Consider the following 23,918-nt stretch of genomic DNA (forward strand, 5'->3'; position numbering starts at 1 on the left):
ATGGTTAGTAGCAAACTGACTGTTGAGGAAAGTGTGTGTGTGTGTGTGTCTGCGCTTGTGAGCAGCCGTCCTGTCTTTATAGTGTTATAGTCTTTTATATTTACTCTTTTAAAGCATTAATTACAACGCTTACTTTATGTATCAGTATCTCAGTTTTGTATATTTTTGTAAATAGATTTCTCCTTTTCTGTATTCATATGAGTTTTACATTTCAAATGGTATGAATCTTTAATTTATAAGCCGTTTTGTAATGTTATTTTTTATTAAAAGTAAATGAATGCCTAAAACTGACGTTGTGCACACCTTCCTTTCAGTTTTTTTAAGTAGAACTACAATTGCAAACTTGGAGTGGTGATCAGGCCATCCAAAAATTAGACTGGTTCTAATATTGTAAAAGTTAAGACCTCGCCACCATGGCACTGACAGACAATGGCCATCCAGATCCTGAAATACACCTTTGGCACAAATGTGTTCTATTCCAAGAGTGTTCAGATCCATTTCATTTTCTGCACGCTTTGTGTTTTAGATTTAACTTGAAATAGACAAATATGCCATTTTTGCCCATCAGTCTACATTTAATAACCCATAAAAGTGAAAAATTGTTTTCAGGAAGGTTTGAAAATTTATCAAATATTAAAACCTGAAACCTCTCGAACCTGGAAGTATTCAGACCCCTTGCTGTCATACTCCACTCTGTGCTCAGGTGCCTCCTCTTTGCTTTAATTCTCCCTAAGATGTGAACTTGACTGGAGTCCACCTGTGTCAAACTGAACTGACTAGACGTCATTTAGAGAGGCACACGTGTACCCGTGTATAGAATGTCCTACAAATCACATGCACATCTGAACATGAACTAAGCCATGAATTCCAAAGAGTTCTCCGTAGCCCTCTATGGTCAAATTATGGTGAGCACAGAGATCAGAGCAAAGGGATCAAACCATATGAAAAACTTTGAGTGTTCCCAGGAGCACACTGGCCTGAAAATGGGAGACATTTGGACCCACCAGGACTCTGCCTAGAGTTGGTTATCTGGCCAAACTGAGAAACTGGCCAAGAAGTGTCCATTTTGAATTGACCCAAGGTACTGTGTATGCCGAAGTTCATTTACTATGGAGCCTGATGGCTAAACTGAATTCAGAAAGAAGACAAATAATTGGACATGATGTATTTTCCAGACTGCAGCTTGCAAAAAAAGGTAGTGTGATGGTATAACATCTAGAGTGAAGGGTGGGCCCTTGAATCAAATATAGCTTCAGTTAAACAGCCCCGATTGCATTCTTCTGGAGAAGGAAGGCATTGGTTGGTTGCTGCTTTGGGGTCTGAATGCCACTGTGTGCAAGAGGAAAAAAATTCACCTTTTACAATTTCACCGCAATCTTCACCAACTTTGATCTCAGAATAGCATTGTGAGCGAGAAATACCCTTGGCCAACTAGAAGTGGAAAGTGACTCAGACCTGAAATTGTGCAGCATAAGATTTGCTGGTGTGGGGTTTTATACTGTGCAGAGAATTGTTCAGAGATAGACCTCAATCCATTAGACATGTTAGCTGGTAAAATTCAACAGAAAGCAAATGCTGTAGAAAAGTTTCTCCATTTCTTCATCAGTTACTGAAAGCAAACCTTTTCTGACAGTAAATGAAGAAGTTTACTGCATCCTTTCTGCCCACATTAATTGGTCTCCGCTGTATAAAGCTGAAGTGACAATTTCTAACCACTTCCAGCCTATCATTTTCAACCTGATGGCTGCAAGTTATGTGTATATTTTATATATTTATAAAATAAGCGCACAATAGAGGGTGGACTGGAATCCTGTTGGGGATGTATAGTGAAGCTTTGCCTGGCCAGGGGGCTGTAATGGAAGGACAATGTACATGGAAGCATAACCCAGCCAGGACGCCTTAAGATAAATCACCCCTTTGGAGATAAAAAAAATAAATGGATGGAATTAGTGAAGCTAGGCACCGGGAGTAGTTCATCTCCCCCATAAGCAAGGTGGCAGTGTTCTTCCTGCATGATCCCAGTTAGGACACCCACTGGTTTGCATGGGATTTAGAGTGTGGAAGTGTATCCCTGGTTTTCATATGACCTGGAAGTGTTCTCGAGTCTGGCTTAAAAGGCGCCTGTCGCCTCACCACTGGGAGTGAAGAGTTGGAAGGCATTGAGCAACACTCACTAGGAGGAGAGGACTTACAGAAGGAGCATTTCATTTACTACTATGTTAATATTGGTTGTGTTCACTTGGAGGGTGGTGGTGACAAAGGTCTTTTATTTGATCCCAGAACTGTGTTGGGTGAAATTGTTTGAGGGTTTTGGGGCTCAGTGGTTTCCCCCTTGTGGTCACTAAATATATTGCAACGGCTCTGGACAAGTTTTCATCAGTCAAGGACGAGTTACCAAAAGCATGAGCGGACATGACTTCATCGGTGGCAGAGGTACGTATAAAAACAGCTCTGCAAACTCATAAGCGTTTCTGACTTTTTGCGGCTTAAAGCCTGCGGTCCATTTAAGGATATAAAATTTACTAGAAGAGCTTAAAATAAGTATGAATTTATTGGGCAGCATTACAGTACTATGTATGTGTATTACGTACAGTATAGAATTAAGAAAACCGACATGGAAAGACAGAAGACACACACATTGGGAGTTAAGCCCAATAACTGGTGCGTTTATTTTACTACAAAAGATTGACAGTAGTCTTCTAGCAAAATCAAACTGCGCTGGTATAGCCGTGTATGTTGCCCCCTAAAAATAACAACTCACTTCACAGGCTAATCCACTATCGCAGTGTTCCCGATCGTCGTCCGGAGTTTCGTGCTGTGTCTATATCCCCGTATGCCTACCATCATGTCGAGTAAGAGAAGGTTCGAGAAGACAGATGGAGACTTCCAGGGCATTATAAATACAGCTTTGCATTACTGATGATAGATAGATAGATAGATAGATAGATAGATAGATAGATAGATAGATAGATAGATATAAACACTAAAACATACACACACACTCACTAGTGAAAACACACAGACCTATGGTCCCAAGATAATGGTTGTTAATAGATAGCGAGCTGAACTTTCCCCATGTTCACAACACATTCTTTTGTTCTCACCATTTAAAAACACAACTTCACAGCAATCAAATAGGTGGTCTAACTTTCTTAAGTACTGTAGTGATCTTCATTGATCAAAGGCTGTAATAGCAAAGCCCGCATATAGTCGGAAGTTCTGAGTATTTGACTGTCAAACTTTTCCATTTTGACAGCACATGCTTTCGTTTTCAATATTTAAAAAATACCGCATGGCTGACGTCATCATTAAGGCGAATTAGGCATTCGCCCAGAGGGGACTGGGCGGTCTCATGGTCTGGAATCCCTACAGATTTTATTTTTTTCTCCAGCCGTCTGGAGTTTTTTTTTTTTTTCTGTCCACCCTGGCCATCGGACCTTACTTATTCTATGTTAATTAATGTTGACTTATTTTTAATTTTTTATTGTCTTCTATTTTTCTATTCTTCATTTTGTAAAGCACTTTGAGCTACATTTTTTGTATGAAAATGTACTATATATATATATATATATAAATGTTGTTGTTGTCGTCAAGGGCGCAGAAATATTGAGGGTTTGGTTTGAACCGCGATAGCTACCGAACAGTCGGATGGCGCACTAATAAGCTTGGCCTTGGGCGAAAAATAACCAAGCACCGGCACATCGCTGACGTAACCGTAAGTAGTGGTCTTCAAAGAAATTACTGCACGGGTGTAAAAGCAACGCTTTCATATGGTCTGAAGTTTCGACTAATTGACAATGCTCTTGATTGTCACCATCCATTTCTGTATGTAAAAACCAAGTTAAAGTATGTAGTTTTAAGCCCGTAAAGTAAGGAGCCTTTCGCGTTATGAAGCGGGTTGTGTGACACAACAAAATTGTAGATATAAACACCAGTAAACTCCCTGCCAGTTGTCTGCACAGGTCAGAACTCGAACTTCCTTCTGGATTCCGAACACATATATATGTGATGATTGCATGCATTTTTCCATCTTTGTCATTCCTACAGTCAGTATCCGACAGTTCAGCAGATGGTGCCACGCATCTCCTTCTTCCTATTTGTCACGTCATCGGACTCCGCGATCTGTTTGACACTCTGCAGATGTTGCCTTTTTTTCTGCAATTTCACCTTGATGTGCCAATCAGCGTGCCGTAATAAACCAACAGTTTACAAGTTAGTCACATACTGTAAATGCAAAAAAGAGCTTGTATCATGTCATAAGATTTTGATCAAGACCAAGATTCTATCCACAGTAGTTTGTGAGCGACCACATCATAGACCTTAGCCATTTTTTAGATACACGCCAATCAGCCACAACATTAAAATCACTGACAGATGAAATGAAGCGCATGGATTATCTTGTTAAATTGGTGCCCTTCAAGGGATTGCATATATCAGGCAGCAAGATATCCATCAGTTATTGAATTTGATGTGCTGAAAGCAAGAAAAATGTCAAAGTTGCTCAGATCCCCATGATTGCCCATGATTCACATTGTGAGGACTTAACTGGGTCAGAGCATCTCCAAAACGGCAGGTCTTCTGGGGTGTTCCAAGTATGCAATTGGTAGTACCTGACAAAAGTGGTCCAAGGAAATACAAGCAAATGTAATAGGTGCCCAAAGCTCGCTGATGTGCATGGGGAGTGAAGGCTAGTCCGTCTGGTCCAAACCCTGAACAAAAGAGCTATTGTAGCACAAATTTCTGGAACACCTCATGCTGGACATGAGAGAAAGGTGTCAGAACACACAGTTGATCACAGCTTACTGCATATGGGGCTGCAGTCTGGTCAGAATGTCCATGCTGACCCCTGTCCACCATTAAAAAGGCCTACACTGGTCACTTGAACATCAGACCAAAGAAACTCACTGGGCTCCATCATTCAATCCATGGGTTATAGCTTATCAGCGCTATGCTCATGACACATGGCTGTACCTCTCGTTCCGACGGGGACCAACACAGTCTTATGCAGGTGGTTGTAATGTTCTCTCCGATTAGTGTGTGTATATTTTTTATATAATATATATACGGTATATGTACTGTATATATTCCTCCTACAATATAAAATGATTTAAGGGCATAATGAATCAAAAGATGGCTAAAAAAAGAAAGGATATAAAATACTGAAATTAAATCTAAGTTTGCATGTTGTGTAAAGAGATGAAGCTGTAACGTCCAGATCTGTATCTAATTACAGCATATGTTTTAAATGTGAGAGAATCCTGGGCAGCACTGGAATTAACATTTAAAGTTTAAATTACAGTAAGAGCCAAGCAGCCTTTTTCAATGAGGGTAATTAAGTAGTTCAACAACTGAATATCAGTGCATGTGCAACTCAGGGTGGGAGGTTAGACCAAAAATAATTATCACAATTAATTGTTTTGGATGATAACAGTAATTATTGCAGTACACAGTAAATAATGCTTTACATACACTTGAAATTTCAAAATGTTAAAATAAATACACATATAACTGAGCAAAACTGAAACAAGTGCTGCATTATTTACAAGCTTTATATCTCTGCCCATAGCAGATTTTAGCTAACATTTCTTAAACAACTTTCAAGCTCTGCTGACAAAACTAAAAAGTGCTCTTATGACAAACACTGGAGCTCAGCACGTACTTTATATAGCATACTGAAGTGGTCAACAGTTTTAGTTGCTGTTCAACCAAAACATTAAAATAAGCAAAGCCAGTCCTGCCAAATATGGTGTTTTAAGCTTCCTTTCTTACAATTCTGTGAGTCTAGAGTTTATTTTAAACCATAGAACAAAAAACATCCAGTGGGCAGCAGATCTGTTAATTAGAGAGGGATCAATGGCCCAGGTATGGGTGAAAGTGTAATGGTGTGAGGAAGGTTTTTTTGGTGCACATTAGGTATTTTAATATTGATGAGGCATTGTTTGAATACCGAGTGCAAATAAGCATTGTTGCTGCTTTATTCATCGCATTATAGGCATAGAGACACAATACTTCATTTTGTCACCAAAGGAAATTAAAACTTCACTGAACCGCAAGAGGAATATAAATAACAAACTTCAGCTCCCCACCCCAAATGCACATAAGAACTTCTGGCTTGGATAGCAGAGCTGCTGCCGTCTGATAACAGCTTTGCAGGTGGCATTAAAAAGCAGTCAGACCTGCCCAGTTGTATCACAGGTTTATATTTAAAGGCATTAATATCTCAATAGAGCATGTCCAGATTTTTGTGTCCACAAATGGAACCAGTTTATTCCTTTCAAAGTTCTCCTGGTTGAAGTCACCAGCATTCTAGGGGGGGATTGTGCAGTATATCGCTAACTGGCAAATTACCATAAAACTCGGATTTTAAAAATAGTATGGAACCAACAATCCAGGGTTTGTTTTTTTTTTTGATATTGGACGTAAATGTCAGCTTTCCTCTCAGTCCCTCAATACTCATTATTGCAGTTGTGGAACATGTCTGTCCGTTTTGCATGTTCTCCTCGTATCTGTGTGGGTTTCCTCCTAGAGTCCAAAGACATGTGGGTAAAGTAAACTGGTGTTGCTAAATTGGCTCAGACGTATGTGTTTGTTCACCATGTTGACTGGTCCACGTGTTGTTCCTGCCTTGTGCCTGATGACTGCTGGGATGACCCTGCCCTGGAAAAGCAAATTAGTAAGATGGATGGATGGATGACAAGCTTCAGAATCTAACCTTTAATTGTGTGCTGTTGTGGCCTCTTTAGCCAACTAAACGAGACTGGCCATGACAAGATTTGCTTGACAAGAAGTATGAAACTACAAATTGTGCCAGCTTTTATTCTCTGTACTTGCACCCACAAGGCACAAAAATGTAAAACCTCTGTACAGCTAAAGCCTTAGAAGGACAGTATATTACACCTCAAATTAATTTACTTATTTATTAAATTCATTCTTACCATATCATCATCAGATTATTTTTGTCTCGATTTCTTTTGAATATACAGTACATGTCCATGCACAGCACAGCTTTCTAAGAAGAAAGAGTGATGGAGCTTTGAAAGCCATGGTGGGTCAGTCATGCATCCAAAGAAGTTACTGCAGCATGAGAACAAAAAGCTGTTCACTAAAGTTTACTGCACGAGTAATAATAATAAAATAAATAAATAAATGGACAAGTGCCAGTGTGTCCTTTCGGTTGCTATTCTCTGTCATTCTAACAGATAGCACATCAAAGTTTTCCAAATCTAAAAAAAATGGAAAAATTCTTAAATGGCCAAGGCAGTCACCCAATTGAAAACCAATTGAGCAGGCCTTCCATAAGCTGAAGAGAAAACTTAAGGGCACAAGCAGGAGCTGAAGATGGCTGCATGAGAGGCTTGGTGGAGCATCACCAGAGAAGATCCTCAGCACCTGGTGATGTCTACGAAACGCAGCATTAAAGGAGTCATTGTGTGCAAGAGATATGTGACAAAGTCCTAAATATGACAGCTTTAATAAACTTGCCATTGCGGTGTCCCAAACATTATAGTTGTCCGAAAGGGGGGCATGTAGATAAAGTGTTGTGTGACCAAAATGTCTGCAAAATATCCCGAAAAGGAGTCTGAAACATGCACTTTAATCAAGTCTGAATTGTTTGATTAGTAATTTTAAACTGTGGAGAAGAGAGGAAAAATAAAATAAATAAATAAATAAAAACCTCAAGGAAACTGTGTCTTTGTCCCAAACTTTAAGAATGGAACTGTAGTTTGGTATCATCTGCAGACTTTACCATCTCATTGATTATCTTCATGTCCTGATTGTTTATGCATATTAAAAACAGCATCAGCCCCAGTGTGTATAGAACTCCCACAGTAATCATACTGGGGCTGAAGTGCATCAAGATGGCAAAAATACACGCTGGGCCTCAGAGCTGCCCCATGCCACTAAGATCCAAGATATGAATATTAGTTTATAGGGCAAATATCTGACCCTGAAAACACACGTCTTTCTTACCGTGCTGGCCTAAAACTGTGCCAAATTCTGCAAGCCTGCTGGCTAAATCAATTGCACAAATATTTAACAAACAACAAACCCTCAAAGCTTCAAAGTCCCGGCTTCAGACTGCAGCTCAGCGGCTGTCATTTGCATGCTTCTCTCTGTCAACATGGGCGTTTTCTGCTTTTTATCCCACACCCAGTTTAAAATTAAAACGCATGTTTCTAAGTGGGCTCACTATGAGCAAGGTTAGCAGTGCAATGGACTGGTGGTCCAACATTGGTTCTCGCCCTACAACCGCTGCTAATGGGACATGCTCCAGATCTCAGCAACCCTTGTATTGGGTTTAGCATGTCTAAAAAATGGCTTAATGTTGTATTGAGATGTCGACTGGCATTCTGGCACATTTCCTTTCACATTTTTACTATTTCCTCCCAAAAAACAGGCTCTGGAGTTAAATAGAAGCAGCAAAAATGCAGGGATGCCAATATCTTATGAAACATTTTCTGTCTCTGAATAGTTTAGTCATTTTCAGCATATGACAGGGGTCTCCAACTCCAGTCCTGGAGAGCTACTGCGGCTGCAGGTTTTCATTCTAACTCAATCAATCAATCAACATTTATTTCTATAGCACATATTCATGCAAAAAATGTAGCTCAAAGTGCTTTACAAAATGAATAGAAAAATAGAAGACACAATAAAAAATAAACATAAGACAACATTAATTAACATCGAATAAGTAAGGTCCGATGGCCAGGGTGGACAGAAAAAACAAAAAAAAAAACTCCAAAAGCTGGAGAAAAAAATAAAATCTGTAGGGGTTCCAGACCACGAGACCGCCCAGTCCCCTCTGGGCAATCTACCTAACATAAGTCAAACAGTCCTCTTTGTATTTAGGGTTTTCATGGAAGGACCTGATGATGATGGTCACATAGACTTCTGGCTTTCAGTCCATCAATGTTGGTGCATCATGATGCTTTGAGTAGGTGGTGGTGGCGCAGGCCGCCACCACAAAGAAACCGGAAAAAGAAACAGAAGAGAGAGTTGGGGTTTTCTTAATTAGTGACCTGATTTTCCTGCTAATTAACTCTTTGCTTTAATTTGAACTGATGCACAACTTAAGACTCAGACCCCTTCATTATTTCTTTTTTCCTTAATTAGCAACTAAACAATATTAAGATACAAAATGAACCAACACATAAACAACAACCTGCGTCCATCACACAATAACTGAAAATAAAGAAAGGTGAAGGCCTCAGTAATGTTGATCTGCTCAGGTCCACAACACATTTTGACAGCACTCTTAAAACAGAAAATCAACAGTTTTGGAAATGTCTGCCATGAAATTAAATAGCCGGTTTAATTAGCAACGAGAATTGGCTTCAAATTAAGAAATTGAATGAAGTGTAGTTGGTTGGAGTTTGAGGCCCCAACTTAGTTGATTTTCTGTTGGCTCACTTCACATCAAATTTATGTTTAGGTGCCGTTTACGGAAAAAAGAATCAATTCAGCAGTCAGAATCTCAAGAAAAGTCAATTAATTAAAGGGAAATAGTTAATTAGCAGCAAAAACTGGTCACTAATTAAGAAAAAGAGATGAAAACCGGCAGCGACAGTAGCTCTCCAGGACTGGAGTTGGAGACCCCTCGTATATGACATATTTTTTAAATTAAAACAGTGACCCTTTTGTGAGGAACACGGACAAGACTACCTGGATGTGGACACACTCCTGCCACCACATCTGGAAAAATCAGAATTGTGAACATAAAAATCAGAACTGGGATAAACGTTTGACAAATGTGAGTTACAGGTGCTGTAGCTCTTGATCAGCCCTAATCAGCTCCAGTCCTGGAGGGCCACAGTGGCTGCAGATTTTCATTCCAACCACTTTTGTAATTAGTAGTCACTTAAAACTTGGAAGAATGAAAGCACTAATAGGACAAATAATTAAATACCAAGACAGATTTTTATCACATTGTAGATTTTTTTTGTTTTCTGAGAATTTTATCCATGTTTTGGAGTACAGAACAAAATTTATACCTCTTGATCCTTCCCTTCTATCTCATTTAATTCAAAACATTGTACATGGGTAAATCAAATGATAAAGGCAATTTCAAACTTACCCGGTAATCGAAGCGAACAGCTGCTGGTGCAATACAGTATGTTCACAATGGCGCAATGGTTCACACTGCGCAACACTCTGCCACTGGTCTAGATGAAGTCAAGGCCAAATAAACATGGGCACTCAGCTGCAAGATTGAAAGATTTGCCATAGTGAGATTTCTTTGGGCAGAGGGATTGAAACCTGTTTAACTGCACCAAATTTTAAAGTAGAAATGAATAAACTCAGATTTTTGTTATAAAAGGAAAAACTGAATGGATTAGAGGCAGGAGTAGAGCAAGAATAAGAGCTTATAAACAGCATAGCCAAGTTGGCATCAATACATCAGGCATAAATGAGTCCATATTTTATATATATATATCATACACACACATCATATATATAACAAACCTTAAATATACCCAATCTAATCTAACAATCTAACCACATTCAGCCTCAATACTGTACTTGTTCTCTAAGGGGTTTAACATGAAAGACGCTTTATTATATCTTTATAAACTCAAGTGGCATAGCAGTGCCCAGTTAGCTGTATCTCAGCTCTCGAGTCCCAGGTCAGTTGTGTGCAGTCTGCCTACTCTTTGGTTGTGAGCTCAAGACCCACTACCGGCACTGTTTGACCACGAGCAAGTCACTTCCCGCCTGGGTTTGCGTCTCAAATTTTTCTTTGGGTGTGCCAAGTAATAATAATAATAATAAATAATAATAAAGATGCATGGGTTTCCCCGTTCACGTTCTAAAGATGCGCAGTTCAAGTAAGTGGTCGATTAAACCATGTGGAGGAGTGTATATGAGGCGTATATGCGGTTTGCAGTGGACTAGCGTTAATTCCACCTTTGTGCCCAGTGCCGACGCTTTTTTTTTTTTTGCAGTACCATTTATGCCCACTTAGTGGCAGTGAAGGTACAGTACATCTTAAAGGTGACGGTTCTTTGACTACTGCTGCCATGCCGTCTTACAAGATAAAGCCCCATCATTCATCCAGTCTGCTTTGTCAAGTTTAGGGTTGCAGGCAGCCAGAGAAAATCCACTGAGCATGAGACACAAGGCATGGACCAGTTCTGTATATTGCATATATATTTGACATAAATACAGTATGTGGACACACGTGCTTCAGTGTGCCTTCACAAACTCCGCACAAAAAAAACAAACAAAAAACAACCTCAGCATTTAAACTGAGGAAGTGGATTCTCTCCCCTCTTTTTTATTCTATTTTTATTTATTAAAATTATCTATGTATTTTTTCTAGTTTTAAAGTTTTACTCTGTTAGCCTAGCTCTCTCTCTCATGGGTGGGGGTTCATTTGTTCCAAATCTAGTTCTGTTAAACTTTACTTGCTTGTATGGATTATTTGATTTTAATAAAAAAATAAAATGCAAAACACACCTCAGCCATTTATTGAATTGTTGGTGTACCCTCACCCCATAGTTAAAACAAAATAATTTAATAAACCATTAAAGGTTTAGGGTGGCACCGTAGCAGTGCTGCTGCCTCACAGTAAAGAGACCTGCGTTTGCATCCCAGGCCCTCGCTGTGTCTGTGTGGGTTCCTGCCAGTTTCCTCCCACCATCCAAAGACATGGAGGTTGGGTGGCTTGGTGATGCTAAATTGGTCATAGTGTGTGTTTGCCCTGCGATGGACTGGCGCCCTGTCCAAGTTTTGTTCCTGCCTCGCTCCCTATGCTAGCTGGGATAGGCTCCAGCAACCACCACAGCCCTGGCCTGGATTACGCAGGATAGAAAATGACATTAAAGGTTTATTTAACTATATAATTAACCATCCCATGACTCATAGGAATAAACATCAAATGAGTCCAGTACACTCACTTACCTGCTTACCGTTTTGATTTTTAGGACAGACATATTGCAAGGCAACGGGAGAACAAAAACATATGCAAAATTGCTCTCTCTATTGAGACAAATCCACTCGAGCGATTTTGCTCAAATTCAATAGGCTCCTTGCATTTTTCAAACTTTCATTCGGACCTAGAGATTCGTTTCTGGTTTACCGTGTCCTCGCTCTCGTTCTGACAGACAGAGGTCACTCCTGTGCTCTTCATCAGGGCACAAAAAACAAATCTACAGATTTCCAAACTGCCACGTTGCTCTGATCTCCAAGACATAAGCTCATTCTAATCCCCATAGGACCTCAAATTTTTGTTAAAAGGCGTATCCATCGTTAAAAAGTTTCAGCTGAATTCAAATCCACACAAAAACATTGTCAAAGAAAAAAGTGTCCTTAGTTATCCAAATTCTAACCCTTTTCACCAGATAAGTCTTATGGTGGAGCAGAAGGCATAAAGCACAAGGCATTCACCAGTCCATTACAGGACACCAATAAACTTTACACCCACACTCAGAAGACCAATTCAAAATAGTCACTTAACATAAATGGTGTGTCTTTGTGGACAGAAGAGGAAATGCAATCAGCCACTAGGAGGCCAGGCACATTTCACACAAAGGACAGGGTGCGGGAAACAGACCCAAGGCACTATATTGTGAGACCGCATCACTAACCACTGCACTTTACTAAACAATACTAACTTTGGATTACTTCCACACCACTGAACTGCTAAATCAGAATACCACCCTAAGCTGTATCTGGAAAGCTACTGTATAAAAAAAAAAAAAAATGAGTTTAATGTTAAATCCACTTTTGAGCCATTTATAAAAACAAGCAGTGCCAAACTGGGAGGTGGGCCAAACTGGTGAGTCACCCGCTGTATTGTGACTCATGCAGGTGGAGAGATGAAACAAACAGGCAGAAAGAGACCGTGAAATCTAAACGAGACTGCACATCTTTTTCATTGTGCAGTTTGTATTGACCAGCCTGATCTTGGGACATGAAACTCAAACCACTGCACCAAAAAAAAAAAAAACAGTAAAGCTATGGGTGTGTGATAGAGATTGAGCAGTAAAAAGGGAATTTAAGTTATACACACGGAATGGCTTTGCACAACAGTGCATCCTTTGTCTTCCTTGCAACAACTGCCCCTCTGTGTCCCTTCAAAAATAGAAAGAGTGACAAGTTCTCATTTCCCCCCCACTACCCTCTTGAAATGATTTACAGATTGTGTCAAACCCGACTCTGGGTCACAGAGGGCCTGCTCTACAGGATTAGTTAACCAGACCAGTAAAACATTTCTGAACAGGCATTTCAGTGTGCAGGCGGCATGATGACACAGCAGAGAAAGAGAGGGAGCGAGACTTGTCTTACCTCACTCTGATTGGCTCCTGGTTCAATTCCCAGCTGGCTTTATGCAGAGCTTACTTTATTTCCTCTTTTTTTTTTTTTTCTTAAAAAAAGACTACCGATAGGCTGATAAGCAAATGTCAACTCACCTGGAGTGAGTGTGCCCAGTGACTTTGCTGCTTATTTATCCAGGCTTGAGCAGAACCATATAAATATTTTGCTTGTACAGTGGATTCAGAAATTATTCAAAGCCTTCACTTTCTGCACACTATGTGTTGCAAATTTTATTTTAAAGGGATAAATTGGCCATTTTGTCCATCAACCTACATTTAGTAACCCATAATGATGAAGTGAAAACATGTTTTCAGATGCATTCAAAATCTGAAACCTCGCACTCTAAAATGTGTCCGGACCCTTTGCTGTGGCTCTGCAAATTGTGCTCAGGTGCCTCCTGCTTGCTTTAATTTTCCTTGAGATGTTTCTAAATGTATCCGTCTGACTGACGCCTTGCCTTTATCCAAAGTGCCTTACAACATCTGAGATATAACTGGTTACATTTCTTTTCTTTATCCAATTGAAGCACAGGTGGGTGAAGCGTCTTGCTCAGGGGTCACACAGTGTAAGTGGTGGGATTTGAACCCACAACCTCAGGGTTTGAATTCCAAAGCCTTAACCACTGCAACACACCACCTGCCCGTTTCTAGAACATGACCGGAGTCCACCTGTGGCAAACTAAGCTGACTGGACACCATTTAGAAATGTGCATGTGTACCTGTGAAAAGTCCAACTATTCACACTGTAGGTCAGGAAAAGAAACAAGCCATGAAGTCCAAGGGGCTCTCTGCGGAGTTTCTACTATGTACTGAATTAATGGCCTGAATACTTCTATAAGAGATTTTCAGTGCTTGATATTTTATACATGTTTAAACCTTTATGAAAAATATTCTCACTTTGTCATTATGGGTTAATGAGTGTAGATTAATGAGTGTTTACCATTCTGTATCAGGTTTGACAGTCCTGCCATACTACTGTCACACTCAAGTAGAAAACATACAAGAAAGAATTTTCATTATGAGAGGTGTTCAGAAAATCCTGTGCCATCTGGCTCTCTCAGGCTGTCTAGTGTTCACATCAATTGTCCTGAACAGACACCATTTAAAATAAATAAATAAAGAAAGAAAGAAAGAAAAATTAACTTTTCATCTCCACAGGTAGTCATGGAGCTGGATTTTTTGCAGGCTTTCTGCCCAGACATGTCACCACAACAAAAACAAAGCAGTGTCAAGACACTTTCTATCAGATCTTTCTTGGAAATTTTCAGCAAGGTCAGTCCCCTAAAATGTGATTTTTTAATTTTTTTTGGTAACTGAAAACAAACCAGAATTTCACTTTTTCAAGCCTGACACAAACAAAAAAAAATTAATTCAAAAGAGTGACTCTCAAGAGAGCTCCAAGGCTTCAGTCAAGGACAGGCGCTGCAAATCTGCTGGCAAAACAACACTCACCATTTTTGTTTCTCAAAAACATTTGGTTGCTTCAGTGCCACTGGAAGACGCACACAAAGTATGCCAAGTCTGCTTATTTGACGCTTTCCTCAGAATAAAGAGAGGACACCAGCCCCTACTTGATTGCCCTTTTCCACATCTTTCCTTCACCACAACAATGCACCTGCACAGTGGTCTGGTGTTCGGTTACTGGAGCCCACTGTCTATGTTCCTGACTTGATACTCAGATTTTTATAAAAAAAAAAAAAAAAAACCCACACCTCTACAGCAAGCTCATTAAAATTGCAACTGACTGACTGAGGGGGATTTTGTGTCAAGTTTTGACCAGTGAATTAAACACCAGAAAATGTGACTCAGAATTGCTGTGGACTACATTGAAAGTCAGCCACCAAAAGAATCATTTGTTCTCAAAAAAAAAAAATTCTCACATTATTTTTTCCTTGAAAGGTATGGGACTTTCTGAACACTCCTTAATATCTTGTCTATCTAGTTGATTCAGGTCATAAAACTCCGTGTTTCCAAGATAGGCCTGGGTAAAATAAAAATTGCACTAAACTCGTATATTACAGCAGCCCCTAGGGTTCAGTCCTGAGAGGGACATGCTCCTCAAGTGGCTGCGGACTGTCTGAGGGGGCTCGAATACTTGGAGAAGCCTCATATAAAGTTGCCCTGTGAGCAGCAGGGTAGAGGTGGTACAGATGCAGAACTGCGATCTCATCTCACAGCTACCAAAATCTGTTGGCTCCGATGTGCGACTGCCAGTGAGCCTCAGATGTGGACCCTACTCTTGAGCCTCATGTACCTGGGGTGGAATATTGGTTGCCTCTGACCCCAGGAGAGTGGAGTGAGGCTGAGTCGGGCGGTGTGCAGGAGCAGACAAAGCAGCTGGAGTGCCACAGAACACTTGAGTATTACGGTGGAAACAGATGCTGGAGAAGCCCACAGTCCTTTTTAGAGCCACCAACCAAATATTCGCATAAAGAGGATGATTCCTCTGCCTCTTGCTCCGCCTGGGTTGGTACAGGTATGGAAGAGGATACTCTTAGATAGACCAAAAGTAAAAGACAATAGTCTCAAATAATCATTATGCACAGAATACCAATATTATAGCCTGTAGCCCTTGGTTATTTTACTTTAACAAGAAAGTTGTGCCACAGGTATTTTCCTCGATGTTCATTATACTTAAAACTACAATATGCATCCTGGCACTGTGGGCTGAGAATGCCAAATTGGTCATTTATTTATTTTTTTAACCCTATTATTTAAAAAAAAAATGACCTGGAAGGCCTGCGCCTAACAGGGAGACAATGGACAGACAGCAGGAGGGGACGTGAATGAAGTGCCAGTCCACTGTAGCTCACAGTCACAACCTACCCTCAGTAGAGGGGAACAGTCATTAGTCATTGTAACCTGTAGGTCTGCGGAATCTGGGAGAAAAACAAATATCTGCAGGAAAATAATAATAAAAAAACAAAAACATACAGACAAGCAGAAAATGTAAAAACTCCATGTAGACAGTGCCTGAGCCAGGGACCGAATCTGCACCTTAAAGGCAGTAGCCTTACCCATTGTATGATCCAGTAAACGAGACTCCATTTTTTTTTTTTTTAATTCAATTTATTTCTGAAGAGTGCCCTTTACTGAGTGCAGACTCAGAGTCCTGTATCAAGTTCACAAGTAAAATGCAATTACAACTTTAAAAATGACAAATTACATAACATGATGTATAACTCATAGAGAGTTGTATAAACACACACTAAAACTGACCAGATTAACATAAATAGAATCTAACGATATAGGACATTAAGTTATGGTCAGTTGATAGAAGAAAGCAAAACAAAAATTCCAGACAGCAGCATCCCTGGAGAAAATCTTCTGAGGGGTTTCATTTTGTAAAACTCTTTTAGCAACTGCTGTCTAAAAAAAAAAAAAAAACAATATACAAGCTTGGAGTTGTAAGGATAATTCAAAAAATTATATATTTCAACATGGGCAGCACAGTGGTTATCACTGCTTTCTCCAGAATTCATTGTTCAAGGTTTTAATTGCTGTCTCAGTAACATTTACATGTTCTCCAAGTGTTGGTGCAAGTTTTCCCCCCACTGAGGTACACCAGTTTCCCTCGGTCATCAAGAATGTGTACATGTATCACCTTAAATGGAGACTATACAGTAACCCCATACGATGGAGACTGGGTGGGCTCTGTGACGGATTGGCACGCTATTTAGGGATGCTTCCTGCCTTCAACCTAATGTTGCCAGGATAGGCTTCAGACCCACAATGGTCCCAAATTAGATTAAGAATTTCATGTTACAATATATTCTGGCACGGCTGACTAAATGATAGTATGAAATCAACTTTACATAGCACATTTTTAGCAAACACTGTCTAAAATCATTTACAAGCTTACAGTATATCTGAAACAAAAAAACAGATATGGTCATTATAAACCAGTGAAACTGTACAATTATTTGTTCAATTTCAGAAGGAACTTTTTTTTTGTTTTAATATAAAAAATACACACACGTCATTTAAGTTTATTAGTGATTTATTAGGTTTGGTTATAAATTGGCCCTGAACCACCAGATGTGATGCTTTGGCATCCTGTCCAGGTTTGGTTCCTGCCTCACAATCTCTGTTGCTGGATGCCTACAGCTCTGAATTGGATAATGGAAGGGGGGGCGGAGGATGAATACAGTCAGTCTGTCATTATCCAACCCACTATATCCTAACTGCTGGAGCCAATCCCAGCCAGCACAGTGCGCAAGGCAGGAACAAATCCTGGGCAGGGTACCAGCCTACCACAGGGCACACACAAAACACACACACACCAAGCACACACCAGGGACAATTTAGGATCGCCAATGCACCTAACCTGCATGTCTTTGGGAAGTAAACCCAGGTCTCCTTACTGCGAGCCAGCAGCACTACCACTGCGCCACCATGCCATACAGGATGAATACAGATACAATGAAACCTTAACAGTGCCACAATGCTATCGCTGGTTGAGATGTCAGTTTTGTATTTTTGTCTTATCAATGCTAACTTATGTCACTTACAATTTAGCAGTTGAAATATTTAATGAATAAATATACAGTAAATATATGTCAGTGAAAACTGGCATACAACTCCACAAGGCAACAAACAGAAGATCTTCTGGCTCTGACCTTCTTGCTGTCTAACACTAAAAAGCTCTCCTACTCCGTGGAGCGAAGCCTGTTTTTAAGATTCAATCAAGTTATCATTTCAATCAAGGCTGAAGACTTTTCACTACTGCTCACGAGAACTGGTATATTGGCATTAAATCCACGAATTAAACAACTGAAACGCTAATCTGTGCTGCATGTTTTCTAGGTTCAGTTAATTTCTGTTTCCACAAAGCAGTTTCTATCCACAGGTCATAAGGTTACTGAATAGCCAACCATAAGGACAAACATTGTAACATAACATCCATATACTGTACATAAATGGACACACACAGCTGATCCAGAAAGTATTCAGACCCCTTCATTTTCTGCACCCTTTATTGTGTTGTAGATTTCATATAAAATGGATAATTTTCACACTCCCCCCTCCAATCAATCGGCACTCAACCTATGATGACAAAGTGAAAACATACTCCGAGGACTGCTTGCAAGTTTTTGATTTTGAATAAATTTGCTTCTTATTCCTATATGTATTTAGACGTTTTGCTGTGGCACTCCATATTGTGGGTCAGGTGCCTCCCACTTGCTTTACTTATCCTTGAGATGCGTCCAGAACTTCATTCATTCATTCAACTTCTCATATATATCTATATATATCTATATCTATATATATATATATATACACACACACACACGGCTGACCCGCCTTTTAAGGCGACCGACTTTTAAGTTAACCACTTCTTAAGGCAATTCAATATGTAGATCAATTTGATATTTTATACAAACTCATTAATTTGGTTATATTGCATTTGAGCGGTATTACTTTAATACTCGTAGTTTCTGTTGTTTTTGTGATGAAATTTAAACTTTTTTTCTATATTAAGGTCGCCCTTTTGAAGCCCCCCTGATATTTACTATGTGGTGAGGCATTTGTACTCCAACATTAATTATTTCCAGAGACATAATTTTGTCTATTTTTCCAGTGCATCGCACACAAAAGCAAGGGAACAATGGGAGCACCAGAACTCTGCTCACATCATGTCGCTTCGTACCGCAAGCTGCAAGTAGTAAGTCTGTGATAAGCGGAAAACCGCTACGCTTTCCACTCATGGGACGGAAGGACAATCCCGACCGCTTTTATATAGTAAGAAAGAAGAAGAAGATATAGCACAGTCTGGGGTAGAAAATCATATTTTACCTGAAAAAACGAAACTACAAATCCAACAGTGCATTGCAAAATGAACAGGCAAACTGTGTGAAACTCCACGCCTGCCTAGCACTCACGGGACGGAAGGACAATCCCGACCGCTTTTATATAGAAGGATAGAGATATATTATATATATATACACACACACACACTGTAAAAATAAAGCAGCAATCCAGGACATCTAAAGAACATTTTGTAGAAATCTGTGATCAAATCGTTGGGAGGTATTGATCAGTATGAGAGTATAAAACTATTTCTAAACCTCACAGTTTACCCAGGAGCCTCAAGAATTGTGAAAGATGAGAAGTTTGGAACCACCAGGAGTCTTTCAAGAGCTGGCAGTCTGGCCAAACTGAGTAACTAGTCAAGAAGGACCTTGATCAGGGAGGCAACCAGCAGAGTTTCAGAAGTCTTCTGTTGAAACAAGACCACCTGTCAGAAGGACAGGACAGCTTCTCTCAGTGGCACTCTGGAGCTTGTGGAGATTTAAAAGATGACTGCCAAACTGAATTAAGGGTCTGATAAATGAGTGATTTCAGTTTTTGATAAATTTGCACACCTTTTCAAAAGGATTTCATTTTGTCATTATGGACTGAGTGCAGATTGATGTACAAAAACCATCAGATTTATCCATTTACAATTAAATCTACAGCACAATAAAGTGTGGAGAACAGAGGTCTGAATACTTTCCAAAATCACTATAAAATACTAAATAAAATCAGTGTGTGCTTATTATGCATAGTGTTTGTTTGGAATCCACACAACCAGTAAATTATAAAACTACTGAAAAATAATTTGGATTAAAAATGTAAATTTATTAAAGAAACTAGGAAAAATGGACAGATTTTCATATGCATAAGTCTCAAATTTTTGATAGTTTCCACACAGATATTATCCAAGGCAACTTGCAACATTTCTTTTGGTTTGGAGCACAGGCAGGTCAAGTGACTTGCTCATGGTCATACAAGTGTCATTAGAGGGATATGAATCCACCGCCTCAGGGTCTGAAGTCCACAGCCTTAACTACGACATCATATTGCCTGCCTCACAGGTCCAAGAATCCAGGCTCATTCCAGCCTGATCTCTCTGTTCTGGCATTAGTTTTACTGGATCCCACTTTTCCTGGGCCGATAACGTTCCAAGTAGAATACACACATGCCGATTAGGACTCCATTGGTGGAAAGCAACCCAGATCATGGAGAGATAGACAAATACAACGTGTTCAATTTGTAGGAAGTCTACATAGCCAAACAATCTGCCCTTAATAGTGACATGCTACCCTTTTACCATTCTGTTTACTTATTGTGTTCTAAAATGGTCTGTTAACTATTAAGGCTTAAAAAGTAACTGGCCTAAAAACTACAGATTTCTCTCCAGTTGTTAAATGACTGGCTTTTATATTTAAAGATCTTAAACTACCACCTGGGCCAGAAATCAGCGAGTAATAGCACGAATAAGTGTTCAATTGGAAAATTTGTCTACAATTCAGAATTTACTTTATTGGCAAGGTGCACTAATACCTACTAGAAATGTCTTGATCGAATAAAAAAAAAAAAAACAACTAAGCTGCGCTATAAACAATAAATTGTTTACCAGTAATATGATTTCTTAAGAATGCGCCGCGTTTAGGATTTGCAAATCTTTAAGATGTCAGAGTAAACGCCTCTCAAGACGCATGCACAGTAGCTGTTGACTGTCAGGCGTCTGTATCCAAGCGACCTTACCTGTCTTCACGCCAGCGGAGAGACTCTTATTTTGGCACAACGGCCGGGCGCCACATTGCTTAGTCACGGTGAGTAACAGCTTTCCTCTCTTTAACAGCGCGCACATCAACACAATGGAGAAGTCAGGCAGAGGCGCTAGGATCCCCTCTCTGTGAGTACGACTTTGTGTGTTTTCCGCCCTCTTCATAGCCCAGTCTAAACACTTGCGTGGTAGCTTCGTAAGAGATTAGCGATAGAGATGTTTTCCCCCTGTCGGATTTTGTTTTTTTTTCCCCCCACCCTTCTTTAAGTAAAACAGCTGGCCGACAGTTTCCATTTCCGGACGCGGTTTGCGCGAGTCGCTCTCAGAGATGCTATTAAAAACGGGCTGAAGAAATCGCAAAGCGAGTAACCGGGACCGTTTCGTTATGGAACCTCGAATAACGTTATTGAAACGGCGACAGAAAAATAGTCAGTCAAAGTGCTGTAGTCATTTGTAGTAACGTGAAGTGCCAACCTCTTCTTTTACCCCGCCCGCCTGCCTGCCTGGTCGCCCGGTCTGTCGGACGGATTGACTGTGATTGTGCGCAGCTAGTCGCTTAAATAAACGGCCGCGAGTTGCGCAGGTTTACCTTGGCGAAACCTTCTTGCAAGATAAGGCGTCAGTCTCTTGACTGGAGTCCCTTCTAGTCTTCGGTTGATTAAAAACACAAAAGGAAAGCCCCGGCTTTTTCTTGGACAGTGGCCGACCTTTAGAGCGCGTTGTCGGAGTGGCAAGTCGAGCGGCGCGTTACCTGCAAGAAGCCGAGTTTCCCGCCCATCTGCGAAGTGAACTTCGCGGTGATTTAAATCTGAGGCGTCAGAACCTGGCGCGCTCGGAGCGAGAACAGCAGGGAAGTCTTGTGTGCTTTTTTTCACTTTAATGTTTAAGTCCATATTGTTTTAGTCTTCTCTTAAACTGGGGGTTTAGGCAAACATAAGTTTAAATTGCTAGATTTATAAAATGAATTTGGTGGGCACCGCAGTAACCAAATACGGTACACGTTGTGCTCACTTAAGTGCCTATTAAGTCAGTCAAGCCTCATTCATTTACACTAATTGTAGTCTGCAATTTGATATTACGAACTGTCGTTTGCCTTTCGCTTTCAAAAACCTGCTTCGGTCTGATTAGTTAGTAGAGCGCTGGAGGAATAGTGTGCAATTAACGGCAAATGTCGGGCAATGTCCTGTACTTGACTCCGAGGATTGGAGGCCTGTACGCTACCAGCGGACTACGTGAAAAATGTTTGAGGAAAATTTAAAGGTACACGTAATTGTGAGTAGTCGGATGGATTGACGCCAGGTGGGTCAATCTTAGGCTCGTTTTATGGCAGAGGAAGTGATGTGAAAGTTTGCTTTTGACAGTTCATGCAGTGGCCAATCTGTCAGAAACGGAGAGCTGTTATTGAAATATCCAGCGCTAAAGGCGCCTGTCCTGTCAGGGAGATACACAAAAGCATTTGGGAGTTTTATGTGAGCCTTGATACAGTGTGGGCACATTCATTTCTCAAAAAAACCTACCTGTAAACAGCTGGGATGCATGAAAGGGTCAGTAATGGATTTTATTTTGCAAATATATTCTTAGTCAAAATATCTTCAGTCCAACTGTGATCAGTTTTGTGTTCTGTTATATCCATTAATCCAGGGTTCTCAAACTCCAGTCCTGGAGGACCACTGTGGCTGCAGGTTTTCATTCTAACCCTTTTCTTAATTAGTGACCAGTTTTTGCTGATGATGAACTTCTTTTGAGTTAATTGTAATTGACTTGTGCTTGAAGACTCAGATCACCTAATTTTTTTTTTTCCTTAATTAGCTGCCTAACAATAAGGGGATACAAAATGAGCCAAAACATGACCACCAAACTGTGTCAATCATACAGTATTGTAAAATTAAAAAAGATGACGGTCGCAGGAATGTTGATCTGCTCAGGTCCACAAAACATTTTAACAGCTCTTGGAAATGAGAAAATCAACAATTTCAGAAATGTCTGCTATTGCACAATAAATGCAGCAACAAACCATGGAGTTAAAGAACGGGTTTGATGTACAATAACAATCCGCACCTAATTGAATGACTGCTTGGAGTGAAATTGGTTGGAGTTTGAGACCCTGACTTAGTTGGTCTTCTGTTGGCCCCATTCACTTTACATTTCATTTCTGTTTGGTTGCCTTTTAAGGAAAGAAATTAAGCAATTCAGGGGAACAAATCTTAAAAAAAAAAAAAAGTCAATTAAAATGAATTCAAAAGAAGTTGATTAGCAGCAAAAACAGGTCACAAATTAAGAAAAGTGTTAGAATGAAAACCTGCAGCCACTATGGCCCTCCAGGACCAGAGTTTGAGAACCTTGCATTAATCCATCCAGTGTTTCCCAAACTCGGTCCTGTGGCTGCAGGATTTTGTTCCAACCAGATTCCTAATCGGTGACAACACCTGATAACACTGATCTCATTTAATTAGCTAGTTTTTTTTTTTCTTCGACGTTCAGAAAAGCACAGCAGCATGATTTTTACATTTTAAAGACATTTATAAATATTTCTGCTTTTGCTATAGATTTAAATGCTTAATACTCTTTTGTTGTTTTCATTATACTTTGCCCTTTCTCTATGCAGTTTTTCCCCCTTCATTGTATCTTAATAATGACAATTTAAAAACAAGCAGCGCAGACACACAGGCAAACACTGAATAATCAAAGGCTGCAACTACTTTAGCATCAGACCCACTAATTAGTAAATAATGTATTAAACAATCAGAACAACTTGAAAAGTAGAGTGAAAACCAAGATGAAAATACTGTTAAAAAGAAAAAAAGACATTATTCCTATATAACTGCTTGGTACATTTTAATAATTTTCTCTTTTAGCAAACTTAGTTTTCTAATTTCTATATTGTTCCCTAAACACAGAACTTGGGAAATATCAGTTCACTTAATTAGCCCAGGAGTTTCAATTAAAAACAGAAGCTGGTTGGAACAAAAACCTGCAGCCAGGGAGTCCCCAGGTCACAGGACAGCTGGAGCCCATCCCAGCAGACATAGGAAACAGGTTAGGAACAATCG

At 39.9% G+C, this 23,918-nt stretch overlaps 1 protein-coding gene and 1 long non-coding RNA gene across 3 annotated transcripts in view; one reads left to right on the forward strand and one right to left on the reverse strand.

Annotated features, from left to right (window-relative positions):
* The window catches only part of LOC120541237, a 134,538-nt gene extending 112,690 nt beyond the window's left edge, over window positions 1-21,848 (reverse strand). Inside the window, exons 1-2 of the long non-coding RNA XR_005635969.1 lie at window positions 21,458-21,848; window positions 10,076-10,201 (exon numbers count right to left, since the gene is read on the reverse strand). This is a non-coding gene — a long non-coding RNA (uncharacterized LOC120541237). The remainder of the gene's footprint in view (window positions 1-10,075; window positions 10,202-21,457) is intronic.
* Window positions 20,915-23,918, forward strand: part of keap1b (kelch-like ECH-associated protein 1b) — a 30,647-nt gene continuing 27,643 nt past the window's right edge. For both annotated transcript variants that reach the window (XM_039772687.1, XM_039772688.1), the window contains exon 1: window positions 20,915-20,997. The gene's annotated coding sequence lies outside the window, so the exon portion shown is untranslated. The remainder of the gene's footprint in view (window positions 20,998-23,918) is intronic.

The sequence above is a fragment of the Polypterus senegalus genome, chromosome 12 (genome assembly GCF_016835505.1).
Source record: "Polypterus senegalus isolate Bchr_013 chromosome 12, ASM1683550v1, whole genome shotgun sequence".
NCBI classification, from domain to species: Eukaryota; Metazoa; Chordata; class Cladistia; order Polypteriformes; family Polypteridae; genus Polypterus; species Polypterus senegalus.